The following is a 13602-nucleotide window of genomic DNA, read 5'->3' as shown; positions in this document are numbered from 1 at the left end:
GGGGCGGCCGGAGCGGAAGTGGCTGCCGGAAAGGCGAGGAAGAGCGGGTTTCCTTCGACTCGGCTGAGCGGCTTAGACGGGAACTAGTCTCCCGCCTCCGCAGGTTACCTCCCAACCTAGACGGAGAGCGACAGTCGGGCGCCGAGTGAACCCGCTCCGGCTCCGCCAGCTCCCGAGTGACAGGCAGGAAATAGGTGCTGCAGGCAGTCGTCAACCGCCATGTTTTCGGACTCCTAAGAAACCGCGCGAGGCAGAGCCCAGCAGGACCTCGTGGCGCAACGGTAGCGCGTCTGACTCCAGATCAGAAGGCTGCGTGTTCGAATCACGTCGGGGTCATAGTTTTTCGTATTTTTTTTCTTTTTAAATTCACTAGTCTAATGTGACCCGAGATGTGTTCCCGCCACTTTTAAAAAATGCTTTTCGTGCTCTAAAGCTTCCTTCAAAAGTTACTGTACTACTTTAATTGCTGAAAAATAAGGCTTACCAAACATTGTAGCGTCTGAAGGCTAGCTTTAGGCCTTGTAAAGTGAAGTGGTTTGTTTTGTTCTGTTTGTGTGTGTGTACACAATGCCCTGAGAACTGATCTTTCTGCTCTGCATTAGGCTTCTGAACCCGCTGTGATTTTTCACAGCAATTACACAATAGTTGGGGTACAGACTTTATCACACACAAAACTTTAACACATTATTTGCCTTTTGAACGCAAGATCCCGTACAATTTATAAAACGATACCTGTTTTGAACAGCAGAAAACAGTTATATTTTAAGCCACTGGGTGCCAAATGTTGGCATAAGTGCAGTGAGAGAAACATAAACTGGATGGAGTTACAGAACAGAGAACAGCTCTGCCCTGGGTCATGATAGCTCATCACGAGGTGATACCATGTGTTCTGTCTGCATCAAAAAGGTGAGATTTTTGTTCAAATGAAATATGTCCGGTTCAAGCTAAGATAAAGAAATATTGTGACTCTAGGTGCAAAATGGGAGAAAGGTTAAACACTGAATTGTATATTCAAAAATTTCGTATTGGAGCCCTGACCCACGCCCACCCCCATCTTCTAACTGGGAGTGTGGCCGTTAGGAGACAGGGGGCTTTTACAGAGTTGATTAAATCAAATTGAGGTTATTAGATCGAATCCTAATGCAGTCTGACTGGCAGCGTGCTTTTGGACAGGTCAAGGACGTGCTCGCAGAAAGTTGCTCAGATAGAACAAGAAGGCAGCCACCCTCTAATGAAAACAGTGTTGCCTACCTCTACAGAGAAAGGGAAAGGGCTGGGGAGGTAAATGAGAGGCAGGTCAGACAGGACCTTGTGTCCTGATTCATTCTGAGGGAAATGCCTAGAGCTCTTACCAGAATTCAAGACTTTGACCAGATTACAAAGAACATAAAACATGGCCTGGACTTTTTCTGGACTGCACCCCGAGAATAAGAGAAGATAAAGCTGGATGTCTTGTCTACCATACAAGTTAAGAGGACTGAATAAAGCCCAAAATAGCAAAATACCATCTAGGCCGTAAAGTAGCAGTGTTCTGTTTTCTGTTGTGGTTGTGTTGCTGTAATAAAACGCTCTGACTGAAAGCAATTTGGGGAAGGAAAGGGTTTATTTCAATTTACAACTTACAGTCAGTGATTGGGGAAAATCAGGGCAGGAACTCAAGGGAGGAACTTGAAGCAAAACTACAGAGAAACACTGCTTGCTGGAGTCCTCAGGTTCATGCTTAGATTTCTTACACAGTCAGGACCACCTGCCTAGGGAATGGAACCACCAACAGTGGGCCTGGGTTGCCCTCAATCCCTTACCAAGGAAGTTCATCCCAGCCAGTTCCATAGTCTAATCTGATTCGGGGCAGTTCCTCACTGGGTGAGAGACTCCTCTCAGATGATTCTAGGCTTTGTGAAATTGACAAAGCTAACTTGGGCAAATATATGTACCTGGCTACTTTTATTTGCTTGTTTGTTTGTTTGTTTGTTTGTTTGAGACAGGGTCACACTGTGGCTCTGGCTACCTTGGAACTCTCTGTGTAGACCAGGCTGGCCTCAAACTCACATATCTATCTGCCTATGCCTCCAGAATGCTGGGATTAAAGGGATGTGTCACACTTGGCCAATTATTCTCCCCTGCTAAAATTTCCGCTCAAAGGTCGTAGCTGTCCCCCTCCCCCACACCCCCCCAAAAAAAGTTGGGTCTGTGTAGTTTCTGTGTAGTTTCTTAGAATGGCTAATTGGATGGTAGTATAATTTTTAATTTAGAGCAATCTAACACTGTTTTGGTTTGTTGTTTTTTTTTTTTTTTTTTTTTTTTTTTTTCGAGACAGGGTTTCTCTGTGTAGCCCTGGCTGTCCTGGAACTCACTCTGTAGACCAGGCTGGCCTCAAACTCAGAAATCCGCCTGCCTCTGCCTCCCAAGTGCTGGGATTAAAGGCGTGTGCCACCACCACCCTGCCTGGCCTAACACTGCATTTTAAGGAGTCTTGATTTATTATATAGGGATGACGTGTGAGAGAAACTCAAAAACATTAAATTCAAACTTCCATATTTGAGTCTTAAGTCGCATTTATTTATTTGTTTGTTTGTTTGAAAGATTTATTTGTATATGCTGGGGAGTGTGCCTTTGGTGACACAGAGGGCTCAAGACTCCTCCCTCTGGAGGAGCAGGTTGTGCAGTGCCTCGCATGGATTCTGGAAACAGTTCTGGACTTCTGGAAGAACATCAAGCACTCTCAACCACTGAGCCATCTCTCCGACCCCTGAATTTTCATGTACTAGCTTTCTGGCATTGTGTTTGTTCATTTAAAAGAAAATAGAAAAGTCTAGTATTATTTATCCTAAAAAGGGATTTATCTTCTAATACAGTATAATCTGGTTATATGTTCACCTAATTAATAACCTTTCTTCTGAGATTATTTTTAAGTCAATTACTTTAAACAGATACTCTCTGGGTGAGTTGATTAAACATTTTTTTTTTAATGTGCAACATTGAAGACATACTTTGAATACTGATTAACTAAGTGGGCCTTTAATTTTTCAGGTTTTTTTTTGGGGGGGGTAGCGGGGGTGGGGGTTAGATTTTATTGGTTGGTTGGTTGGTTTTCCTCCGCCTGCCTCAGCCTCCTGTTGGTCTTCCTGGTATATCTTTTGCACTCTCAGTTCTCATACAAATTTAGCTTTCTTTTTAATTAACATGTCCCTGTTTATTTGGGGGTGGGAGGTGCTGGAGAAAGTGAACAGGGACCTGTGGAAATCAGGTCTCTCTTTTTACCACGGGAGTCCCAGGGATTGAACTTGGGCTATCAGGCTTGGCAGCCAGTGCCTGTACCCCTTAAGGTACCCTACCAGCCCTCTCACAGTAATTTAAAAGAAAAATACTCATGATTTAGATCCATATATGTACACAGTAGAAATCTTGGAAAAATATAGAAAAGGAAGAAAATAATTTATCCGTGTCTCACTGCCCAGCAGGACTGCTTTATTTTGTTAGGGGCATGAGCAATTGCGTGCCATTGGAGGTCAGAGGACAGTGGACCTCTCCCCAGCTCTCCCTTTCCATCTTGAGGGTTCTAGGCATGTAGCCCTGGCTGTCCTGGAACTCACTCTGTAGACCAGGCTTGAACTAGCAGACCTGCCTGTCTCTGCCTCCAGAGTGCTGGGATTAGAGGCGTGCACCACCACAGCCAGGCCTGCCCTGCCATCTTGGTGTTCCCTCTCCCTCAGTGGAAGAACTACAAAGGTTATGGTCAGTCAGTACTACTCTAGTACTTCTCATGGTCCTGATGTGAAGTGTCCCCAAGGTCCATATGTTGGAAGCTCGGTCCACAGCTGCTGATCCCATTAAAAGCACTAACTGTTAGTCCATAGCTCAGTTCATACTGAATGGGTTAGTAGCTGGTCGAGCCTAGCAGATGGATGTATAGTAGATTTGTTGTTTTTTACATTTATTTTATGTATTAGAATGTTTTGCTTGCATGTAGACTTGTGAATGACACTTGTTCCTGGTGCCCTCAGAGATCAGAAGAGGGTGCCCTGGAACTGCAGTTAAGAACGGTTGTAAGCTTCTATGTGGGTTCTAGGGGTTGAGCCCAGGTTCTCTACAAAAATTGTTTTTTGGTTTTTGTTTTTTTGCTTTTCCGAGACAGGGTTTCTCTGTATAGCACTGGCTGTCCCGGAACTCACTTTGTAGACCAGGCTGGCCTCGAACTCAGAAATCCATCCGCCTGCCTCTGCCTCCCTGAGTGCTGGGATTAAAGGCGTGAGCCCATGCTTTTTGGCTGCCATGAGGTGAGAGTTTTCCTCCACCATGCCTTTCTGTGATAATGTTTCTGCCTTGTCACGGGCCAAACAGAGATGGAGCCAGCTCTTCAGAGAGAAAGCTCTGAAAATGTGAGGCAACATGAACCTTTCAAGTCCTACATGGATTTGCTCAGATAAAAGGTCAAGGTGACAGCAAGTGACTAATGTTGGGTTTCAGACAGGGACAGGCAGCCAAGGTGCATATTTAACATACCAAATGACCTGGCCTCCAGGTTCTCCCAGCATCTCTTTGTCCCCACCTGTTACAGGACACAGCTGGCTGATGTACCCACCCACCCTCTACCCTGAACTTCCCAACCCAGGGACTACATTCCCTCCCCTCTACCTGCCTACCTGCCTCTCCCTCCCCTTCCTACCCCCCCCACTTGTGTGCTTTCTCTCTCTTCTTCTGCATGTTGACTCCACTGATCCCCTCCTGTGTGGTGGTCCGTGAACTTGCTGCCCCCAGTGAACCCGTCTTTATACTTTAATTTGGCTTGAATTGGCTCATTTCATAGGAGAATGCCTACCAACTTTTCAAAATTATATCTATATAGATAATTTTTTTTTTTTTTTTTTTTTAGTTTTTAAAACGGTGTGTCTGTGTGGATTTGTGCGTGTGAGTACTTACCTACAGAAATCAGAAGAGAATACCAGGTTCCTGGAAATTGGAGTAGCAGGCAGTTGTAAGCTGCCAGATACAGATGCTGGGAACTGAACTCCAGCCCTCTGAAAGACCAGCAAGTTGTTCTTAATTGCTGAACCATCCGATTTATTATTATTGTTGTTATGTATGCATATGCCTGCTGTGGAGGGCACAGAGAGGTCAGAAAACAGCTGTGGAGTCAGTTCTCTTCTTCCACCATTGTTAGTTCTGCATGGAGACCCACTGAGCTATCCCTCCAGATTGCTTGAGTCTCTTGATACTGGCTATGTAGCCTGGGCTGGCCTTGAATTCACTGCCTTCCAAGTGTGAAAATTACAAACATGTAAAAATGTGCCACCATTCCCTTCCCTGAGACAGGGTTTCACTATGTAGCTCTGGCTGTCCTGGAACTCAATATGTAGATCAGGCTGGCCTCAAACTCAGAGATCCACTAGCCTCTATTTCCTGACTGCTGAGATTAAAGGCATGAAGCACCACACACATTCTCTCTCTCTCCTCTCTCTCTCTCCTCTCTCTCTCCTCTCTCTCCATTCTCTCTCTCTCTCTCTCTCCTATCTCTCTCTCTCCTCTCTCTCTCTCTCTCCCCTCTCTCTCTCCTCTCTCTCTCTCTCTCTCTCTCCTCTCTCTCCTCTCTCTCCTCTCTCTCCTCTCTCTCTCTCTCTCTTCTCTCTCTCTCTCGTGTATGAGTGTTTTGATTGGTTGTTTTTTGTTTGGTTGTTTGTTTTTGAGACAGGGTTTCTCTTTGTATAGCTTTGGCTGTCCTCTAACTCACTCTGTAGACCAGGCTGGCCTGGAACTCACAGAGATCTACCTGCTTCTGCTTCCCAAGTCCTGTGATCAAAGATGTGTGCCACCCACCACCTAGCACATATTATCAAGTAAATGTCAACTTTTTTTTTATGGCTATGCAGCATTTCTTCATATGGCTATGTCATAATGTTTTTGTTACAGTTTAAATCTGGGAAGTCCACCACAGCTACTTTTGAGGCTTGGGCCCGTCTGTGGTGACTCTCTGAAGACTCCGAAGTCTGTGGGAGATAGAACATGGTGGCAGAAATAAGCCCTTAGAGAGGAGTAATATAATACCCTTAAATCTGCAACCAATCCTATGTAAAACAGTTTTTTAAAAGTCAGGTGCAAGTTAATGGTCTGAGAAAAGAGGTAGTTAGCCAAATAATTGAAAAAATAAATTTCTGGGAATGGGAATCTGGTTAAGTGGTGTGTAGGCACAGAACCTCAATTAAACCAATGTCAACAGAAAATAAGCAAGAAAAGATTTCGGACAAAATAATTGCACGAGATCTTTCTTCTTTAAACCTTTCCATTAACTAAAATATTTTTCTGCCGATTCTCAAGGCTTTTGGCATCACTTGTATTTTAAGATTTTTCTTAAATTTCAACATAAAAATATGATTTTTAAAAAACGATTTTAGGCAATAAGACATTAAGTCTTTAGTTGTTAAATCAAGGCCCTACCATGTAGCTCTAACTGGCATAAAAGTTGCTACCCTGCTGCCCTCAGGCTCCTCAGTGCTGGATTTACGGTGACCAAATGTGCTGAAGTCTTAATAAGGAAAGAGAGAATACTACAACGTAGGTGAGCCAAAGGCTTAGTGGTTAACAATTGGGATCCTGTAATAGAGAGACTGGGAAGGGCAGCACTTATTGATGAAGCTTGAGAATCTAACCACCGAAGCAACGAGGCCAAATACAGGCGCAAGCTGGTGGTAAAACGCAGTCGCCCGGGCTACTGAGATCATCGGTACTGACTCTGCCCAGGCTCATCGGAAGCTCAAAAGGAAAGTTACAACCAGGAGCTCCCAGGCTCTGGAGGAGGACCCAGGTGTCCAGAGCAAGTTCCAGGACAGCCAGGGCTTCAAAAGAGAAACCATGTCCTGAAACGATGGATGGATGGATGGAGAAAAGGATGGAAGGAAAGAGGGAAAGAAGGAAAAAGAGATGGGGGCGGGGTGGGCAGGGATGTCTGGCAGTGGTGATACTTACCTTTAGTCCCAGCACTCCGGAGGCAAGTGGATCTCTGTGAGTTCTAGGCCAGCTGGATCTATAAATCAAGTTCCGGGGACAGCCAGGGTTGAACATAACGTTTTTTTAGGGGCAAGTTTGAAATCTGTAATTAGAAACAGATTTACTAGCCTAACCTCTTGCCCTTACCTTATATAGCATATGGGGGATAAATATTCTCTACTTTGGAATTCTACAACAGAGTTAAAAACAAGACTTACTTTCATCACTAAGTTCTGGAAGCATACCCATGGGCATCTCCAACAGTCATTTGGTGAGAAAAGTCTAGAAAAGCAAAATTTTTGATAGCTGATGACAATAGTCATGTCTCCTGAGAAATTCAGTTTCTTCAAGAATCCCCCTATTGATAGTGTCCAGGGAATTTTTTTTTTTTTTTAAGTTGGGGTAGGCAACCGAACAGATGAAGTGAAGTTTTTGCTTAAGGAACAATTTCAGGCATCCACGGTGCAATTCTTTGTGAAACACAGATTGAGTGTTGGGCTTGCTACTGGGTTTAAAACCACCTCGGGGGCTGGAGAGATGGCTCAGTGGTTGAGAGCAGTGTGCATTTCTTTTCTAGGATCTAAATTTGCTTCCAGGCACACACATCAGGCTGTTCACAATTGCCTGTGAATCCAGTTTCAGGAGATTCTAGCACCCCTGTGCTCCCCAGGAGCCTGCGCATACCCACACATCAAGAAAACACACACACACACAAATACCAAAAACAGGAGGTAAGGGCAGGCAGGTATCTGTGAGTTTGAGGTCAGCCTGGTCTATAAAACAAGTTCCAGGACAGCCAGAGCAATTACACAGAAAGACCCTGCTTCAAAAAAACAAAATAAGAATGAGAATAAATGTGGTGGTGGTGCCCTTTAATCCCAGCCCCTAGGAAGCAGGGGCAGATCTCTTTGAGTTCAAGGGCAGTCTGGTCTACAGAGTGAGTTCCAGGACAGTCAAGGCTATACAGAGAAACCCTGACTTTAAAATATAATAAGAATAATCTAAATTTAAAAAAAAAAAAACAGATTCAAAAGGTGAATTCCTATATATAGGTTTTTCGTCTTTGTGTGTGGAAGGATGGTGGGAAAATAAAATGTGTTTTTGACTCTAAAGGTTAAACTTCCTGGACATTTTCTGCTGCAAAAGCCCACAGGAGAAAAAAACTAAAAACAAAATCAGAATTTGATACGTCCTTCTTCAGAGATCTGCTTCATCGACCTAGCTACCCGGGTAGTCTCACCCAACAGGACAACAGTTAGCCTCAACTCTACCACACACTCCATCTTTGGTCAAATCTAGCCCTGGGCTGAACCACTTCAGAACAGCAATGTTTGTTTCCTAAAGTACAAGCAGACCACAGTCAAATTCTTCAATTACAAAGATTGCCAGATAATTTGCTAATTTGAAGATCATAAAATAAACCTGTTGATTCTGTGGTCTGGCAGAGGGAAGAAAGCTCTGGACTTTATAAGCTCTATGTAAGTTCTCCAGATATAATTTTAGACTGTCACTGGAAAAAATAACAGACACATTGCACTTTGGGACAATCCCATATGGATTTATTGGGGTTAATAGTCTGCAATATCAGCCTTTTGACGATTAGCTCAATTCCACAGGGAAATACAGCACTTCTTTGTGTACCTAGTAAAGCTATGGGGGAAGGATCATTTACAAGGTATAAAAAAGTGGTTTATTAAAAAACTTGTCGCCGGGCGTGGTGGCGCACGCCATTAATCCCAGCACTCGGTAGGCAGAGGCAGGCGGATTTCTGAGTTCGAGGCCAGTCCGGTCTACAAAGTGAGTTCCAGGACAGCCAGGGCTATACAGAGAAATCCTGTCTCAAAAAACAAACAAACAAAAAAAAAAACTTGTCCAAAAAAGTCGGGCGTGGTGGCGCACGCCTTTAATCCCAGCACTCAGGAGGCAGAGTCAGGCGGATTTCTGAGTTCGAGACCAGCCTGGTCTACAAAGTGAGTTCCAGGACAGCCAGGGCTATACAGAGAAACCCTGTCTTTTTTTGTTTTGTTTTTGTTTTTTCGAGACAGGGTTTCTCTGTATAGTCCTGGCTGTCCTGGAACCCACTCTGTAGACCAGGATGGCCTCAAACTCAGAAATCCACCTGACTCTGCCTCCTGAGTGCTGGGATTAAAGGCGTGCGCCACCACGCCCGGCTTGAAACCCTGTCTTGAAAAACCAAAAAAAAAGGCAGAGGCAGGCGGATTTCTGAGTTCGAGGCCAGCTTGGTCTACAAAGTGAGCGCCAGGACAGCCAGAGCTATAAAGAGAAACCCTACAGCCGGGCGTGGTGGCGCACGCCTTTAATCCCAGCACTCGGGAGGCAGAGGCAGGCGGATTTCTGAGTTCGAGGCCAGCCTGGTCTACAAAGTGAGTGCCAGGACAGCCAGGGCTACACAGAGAAACCCTGTCTCGAAAAACCAAAAAAAAAAAAAAAAAAAAAAAAAAAAGAAAAACCAAAAAACAAACAAACAAACAAACTTGTTACTATATCATCATCATTATTTTTGTTTGTTTTGTTTTTGTTTTTCTTTTTTTTTTTTCAAGAGGCTTTCAGAATTTTATTTAAAAAATCCAGAATGGATGAAAAAGGAACAATCATCAAGAATACAGATGCCAGACATTGGCCAACCAAGAGGGTGGCTAGAGAAGTATGCCTCAGGCCCATGAGAGGCTTCTATCATCCTCATATATCACACTTTAAGCTATGGCTAACACAGCCGCTATCCACTGACCTAGCTTCTGCACCTACAGACCATGGCACAGCTAGCTCAGTCTTGAAGGCATCAGTTGTAGGAGCAAATATACAGAGGTCATTCTTTATAGTAGTGCTCTTGGCCAACAAGCATTTGCCTATGATCTCAATTCAAGGTCCAGGACAGACTATCTCCACTGCATGTGAAATGGGCTTCCCACCTTGAAATCACAGCCATTTCAGCACAAACCAAATTTACCTTAATGATTGGTGCACAGCCCCATCCCACCCCTTTACATGCAGCTGAAAATAACAGGCTAGTGACAGAACAGAATGAACCTGCTATTGCTGACTTTATTACCCATTAAATGAGTTAGCAATTGTCACTAAATTTATATATTAAGGAAATTATATATAGAATACTGCAAAAATACAGTAAAAAGACTGAAGTCTGCCCCTTTTCTGCTCAGGAAGTCCCTTTACTCCCAAGCTTCATAGTATGTCCTTCTGGCTCCACAATGCACTGCCACGATTACTGTTTCTCTTCCTTCTGATCTTCCTTCTGTTCCCCAGTGCCAGAACTTCCAGAACCTTCCCGTTCAGATGCCATCTTTTTATATGCCATTTCGAAGAGTTTCAATGATGCCTGCTGTAGAGAAGATGCTGCCTGCCTAATGTTTTCTCCTGTTTCACTGTCCTTTCGAGCAAGGAGTTCTCTCATTTTGGAAATCTCTTCCTTTAGCTTGTTGCACTCATCAGCAGGCAACTGGTCCTTAAATTCTTCCATCTTGGTTTCTGTGTCATGAATAATTCCTTCAGCCATATTAACTGCTTCAACACGTTCCTTCTTCCTGCGGTCTTCCGCAGCATACTTCTCTGCATTTTTAACCATGTTTTCAATATCATCTTTGCTTAATCCACCAGAAGACTGGATTACAATCTGTTGCTCACGACCAGTGCCTTTATCTTTGGCAGAAACGTGCACAATCCCATTGGCATCAATGTCAAATGTAACTTCAATCTGGGGCACTCCCCGAGGGGCTGGGGGAATTCCAACCAAAGTGAACTGTCCTAGAAGTTTGTTGTCTCCAGCCATCTCTCGTTCCCCCTGACACACTTTAATCTCTACTTGTGTTTGTCCATCAGCAGCAGTAGAAAACACCTGGCTCTTTTTGGTTGGAATAGTGGTGTTCCTATTAATAAGTTTGGTAAAGACGCCTCCCAGAGTCTCAATACCCAGAGAGAGGGGAGTGACATCCAGGAGTAGCACATCTGTGACATCACCAGCCAACACACCTCCCTGAATGGCAGCTCCGATGGCTACAGCCTCATCAGGATTAACAGCTTTACTTGGGGCTCTGCCAAAAAGATCTTGTACAGTCTGCTGAACCTTGGGCATCCTTGTCATGCCACCAACCAAAATCACTTCTCCTATGTCACTCTTGCTGACTTCTGCATCCTGCATAGCTTTCTGACACGGAGCAATAGTTCTCTTGATTAGATCTGTGACAATGCCTTCAAACTGAGCTCGAGTCAGCTTCATATTCAAATGCTTTGGTCCAGAAGCATCCATTGTAAGGTATGGCAAGTTGATGTCAGTCTGCACAGATGAGGAAAGTTCACATTTAGCCTTCTCAGCAGCTTCCCGAACCCTCTGACATGTTGTCTTTGGTCAAATCAACCCCTGTCTCTCTCTTGAACTCCTTGACAATGTGCCGCAACAAAGCTTGGTCAAAGTCTTCCCCTCCTAAGAAAGTGTCCCCATTGGTAGATTTCACCTCAAACACTCCTTTCTGAATTTCCAGGATAGAAATGTCAAAGGTTCCACCACCTAAATCATACACAGCAATGACTTTATCTTCAGATTTGTCCAGACCGTAAGCTAGAGCAGCAGCTGTAGGCTCATTGATCACTCGAAGCACATTTAGCCCAGATATCCGACCAGCATCCTTAGTGGCCTGTCGCTGTGAATCATTGAAATAAGCAGGGACTGTGATCACAGCATTTTTTGCTGTGTGGCCCAAGTAATTTTCTGCAGTCTCTTTCATCTCCATCAACACAAATGCTCCAGTCTGACTTGGAGAATAGAGTTTTCCATGAGCCTCAACCCAGGCATCACCATTGGAGGCACGGACAATTTTAAAAGGAACATTCTTAGTGTCTTTCTGTACTTCAGGGTCATCATATCGTCGTCCAATAAGACACTTAGTAGCATAGAAGGTATTGTTTGGGTTGGTGACAGCTTGTCGTTTTGCTGGCATACCAACAAGTCGTTCCCCATCTGCTGTAAAGGCAACCACAGAAGGGGTAGTTCTGGCACCTTCAGCATTCTCCAGGACCTTTGCTTGTTTGCCCTCCATAACAGCCACACAGGAGTTAGTAGTACCCAAATCAATACCAACCACTGCACCCTTGATTGCTTATGATGCATAATCTCTTCTTGAAACAAATCTAAAAGCCTCATGACTAAGGCCATTCCAGCCATCCTGCGGACGGGCGGCTGCGGGGCTCCGGGACGCAGCGGTGCCCACCAGACGCGCGGCCGCGGCTCTGCTGGCGCTTATCATGGTGGCTGGACAGAGCGGGTTACGAGGGCAAGAACCAACACCCCACAGGCCCGGAGCTGCGCGCACGGCGGTGGCTACGCTTCTGGAAACCTCCCGTTTTTGTTTTTCGAGATAGGGTTTCTCTGTATAGCCCTGGCTGTTCTGGAACTCACTTTGTAGACCAGGCTGGTAGAATATTATTTTTAATTTACATTACGAGCTTAATAATACTGTTGCTTAAACACATGTGAATACTGAAGGTTTACTGGTTTGTTTTGTTGAGACAGGGTTTCTCTGTGTAGCCCTGTGACTATCCTAGAACTCATTATGTAGACCAGGCTGTGGTCAAACTCAGAGATCTACCTGTCTCTGCCTCACGGGTGCTGGGCTCAAGACTTACAATGCTTTTTTTTATTTTTGTTTTTGAAGACATGGTTTCTCTGTATAGCCCTGGCTGTCCTGGAACTCACTTTGTAGACCAGGCTGGTCTCAAACTCAGAAATCCACCTGCCTCTGCCTCTCAAGTGCTGAGATTAAAGGTGTGCACCACCACCGCCCAGCAATGCTGAGTTTTTAAAAGGGGGAATTAACACAATAAATTCCCTCTAGGAAAATAATCTATCATTAAAATAATGTTCTGCCAGGCAGTGGTGGCACACATTTTTGATCTCTGCACTCAGGAGGAGGTAGACAGATCTGTGTTCGAGGCCGATCTGGTCTACATAGTGAACTCTAGGACAGTCAGGACTACATAGAGACCCTGTCTTGAAAACTCAAAAGAAAACCTATCCTCAGATTCACAGGTCCGTTTTTACTGAAGGTTATGCTTTTCAATGTCTTCCAGCTCAACCATGTCGACATAGGTACGCACAGTTTAAATATTTTTGTTCATATTTTAAATTTTGTCCACGCTTACATTTAAGACTTTTTTATAGAACATAATCTAGAGTTTAAGACACTGAGGAAATGATTAAGAGACTCTAAATCTGAGGTCAGCTACTTCCTCTCCGGAGAAGTGTCCTGAGACATTTCCTGTGTATACATTTACATTGTTCAAAAACCTATATACATTGAAACATTATACATGCTTTCATTAGCTTTTTTTTTTTTTTTTTTTTTTTTTTTTCGAGACAGGGTTTCTCTGAGTAGTCCTGGCTGTCCTGGAACTCACTCTGTAGACCAGGCTGGCCTCGAACTCAGAAATCCACCTGCCTCTGCCTCGTAAGTGCTGGGATTAAAGGCGTTCGTCACCAACGCCCGGCTCCTTAGCGTTTATTAACTACACATCTTATTGCGGACTTTTTACATAAAATAAACTCTGATCATGTTGGCCCATATATGTAATTTGTTAATAGGAAACATTTCT

General features: G+C 44.3%; 1 non-coding gene and 3 pseudogenes across 1 annotated transcript; 1 reads left to right on the top strand and 3 right to left on the bottom strand.

The window, feature by feature from the left end:
• The first annotated feature begins 264 nt into the window (after window positions 1–264).
• Window positions 265–336, top strand: Trnaw-cca (transfer RNA tryptophan (anticodon CCA)). Its single transcript has one exon. It is a non-coding gene; the product is annotated as a tRNA-Trp (tRNA).
• Window positions 337–8905: 8569 nt separating this feature from the next.
• LOC147002715 (signal recognition particle RNA) lies at window positions 8906–9153 on the bottom strand (annotated as a pseudogene).
• A 390-nt stretch (window positions 9154–9543) lies between these two features.
• LOC147002714 (stress-70 protein, mitochondrial pseudogene) lies at window positions 9544–11263 on the bottom strand (annotated as a pseudogene).
• Window positions 11264–11324: 61 nt separating this feature from the next.
• On the bottom strand, window positions 11325–12050 carry LOC110302731 (stress-70 protein, mitochondrial pseudogene; annotated as a pseudogene).
• Between the last annotated feature and the right edge of the window lie 1552 nt (window positions 12051–13602).

This window comes from Mus caroli, unplaced genomic scaffold (assembly GCF_978045245.1).
Source record: "Mus caroli unplaced genomic scaffold, Mus_caroli_1 scaffold_9, whole genome shotgun sequence".
In the NCBI taxonomy this organism is placed as follows: Eukaryota; Metazoa; Chordata; class Mammalia; order Rodentia; family Muridae; genus Mus; species Mus caroli.
The sequence above is the reverse complement of the archived record's forward strand: the minus strand, read 5'-3'. Positions and strand labels throughout refer to the sequence as shown.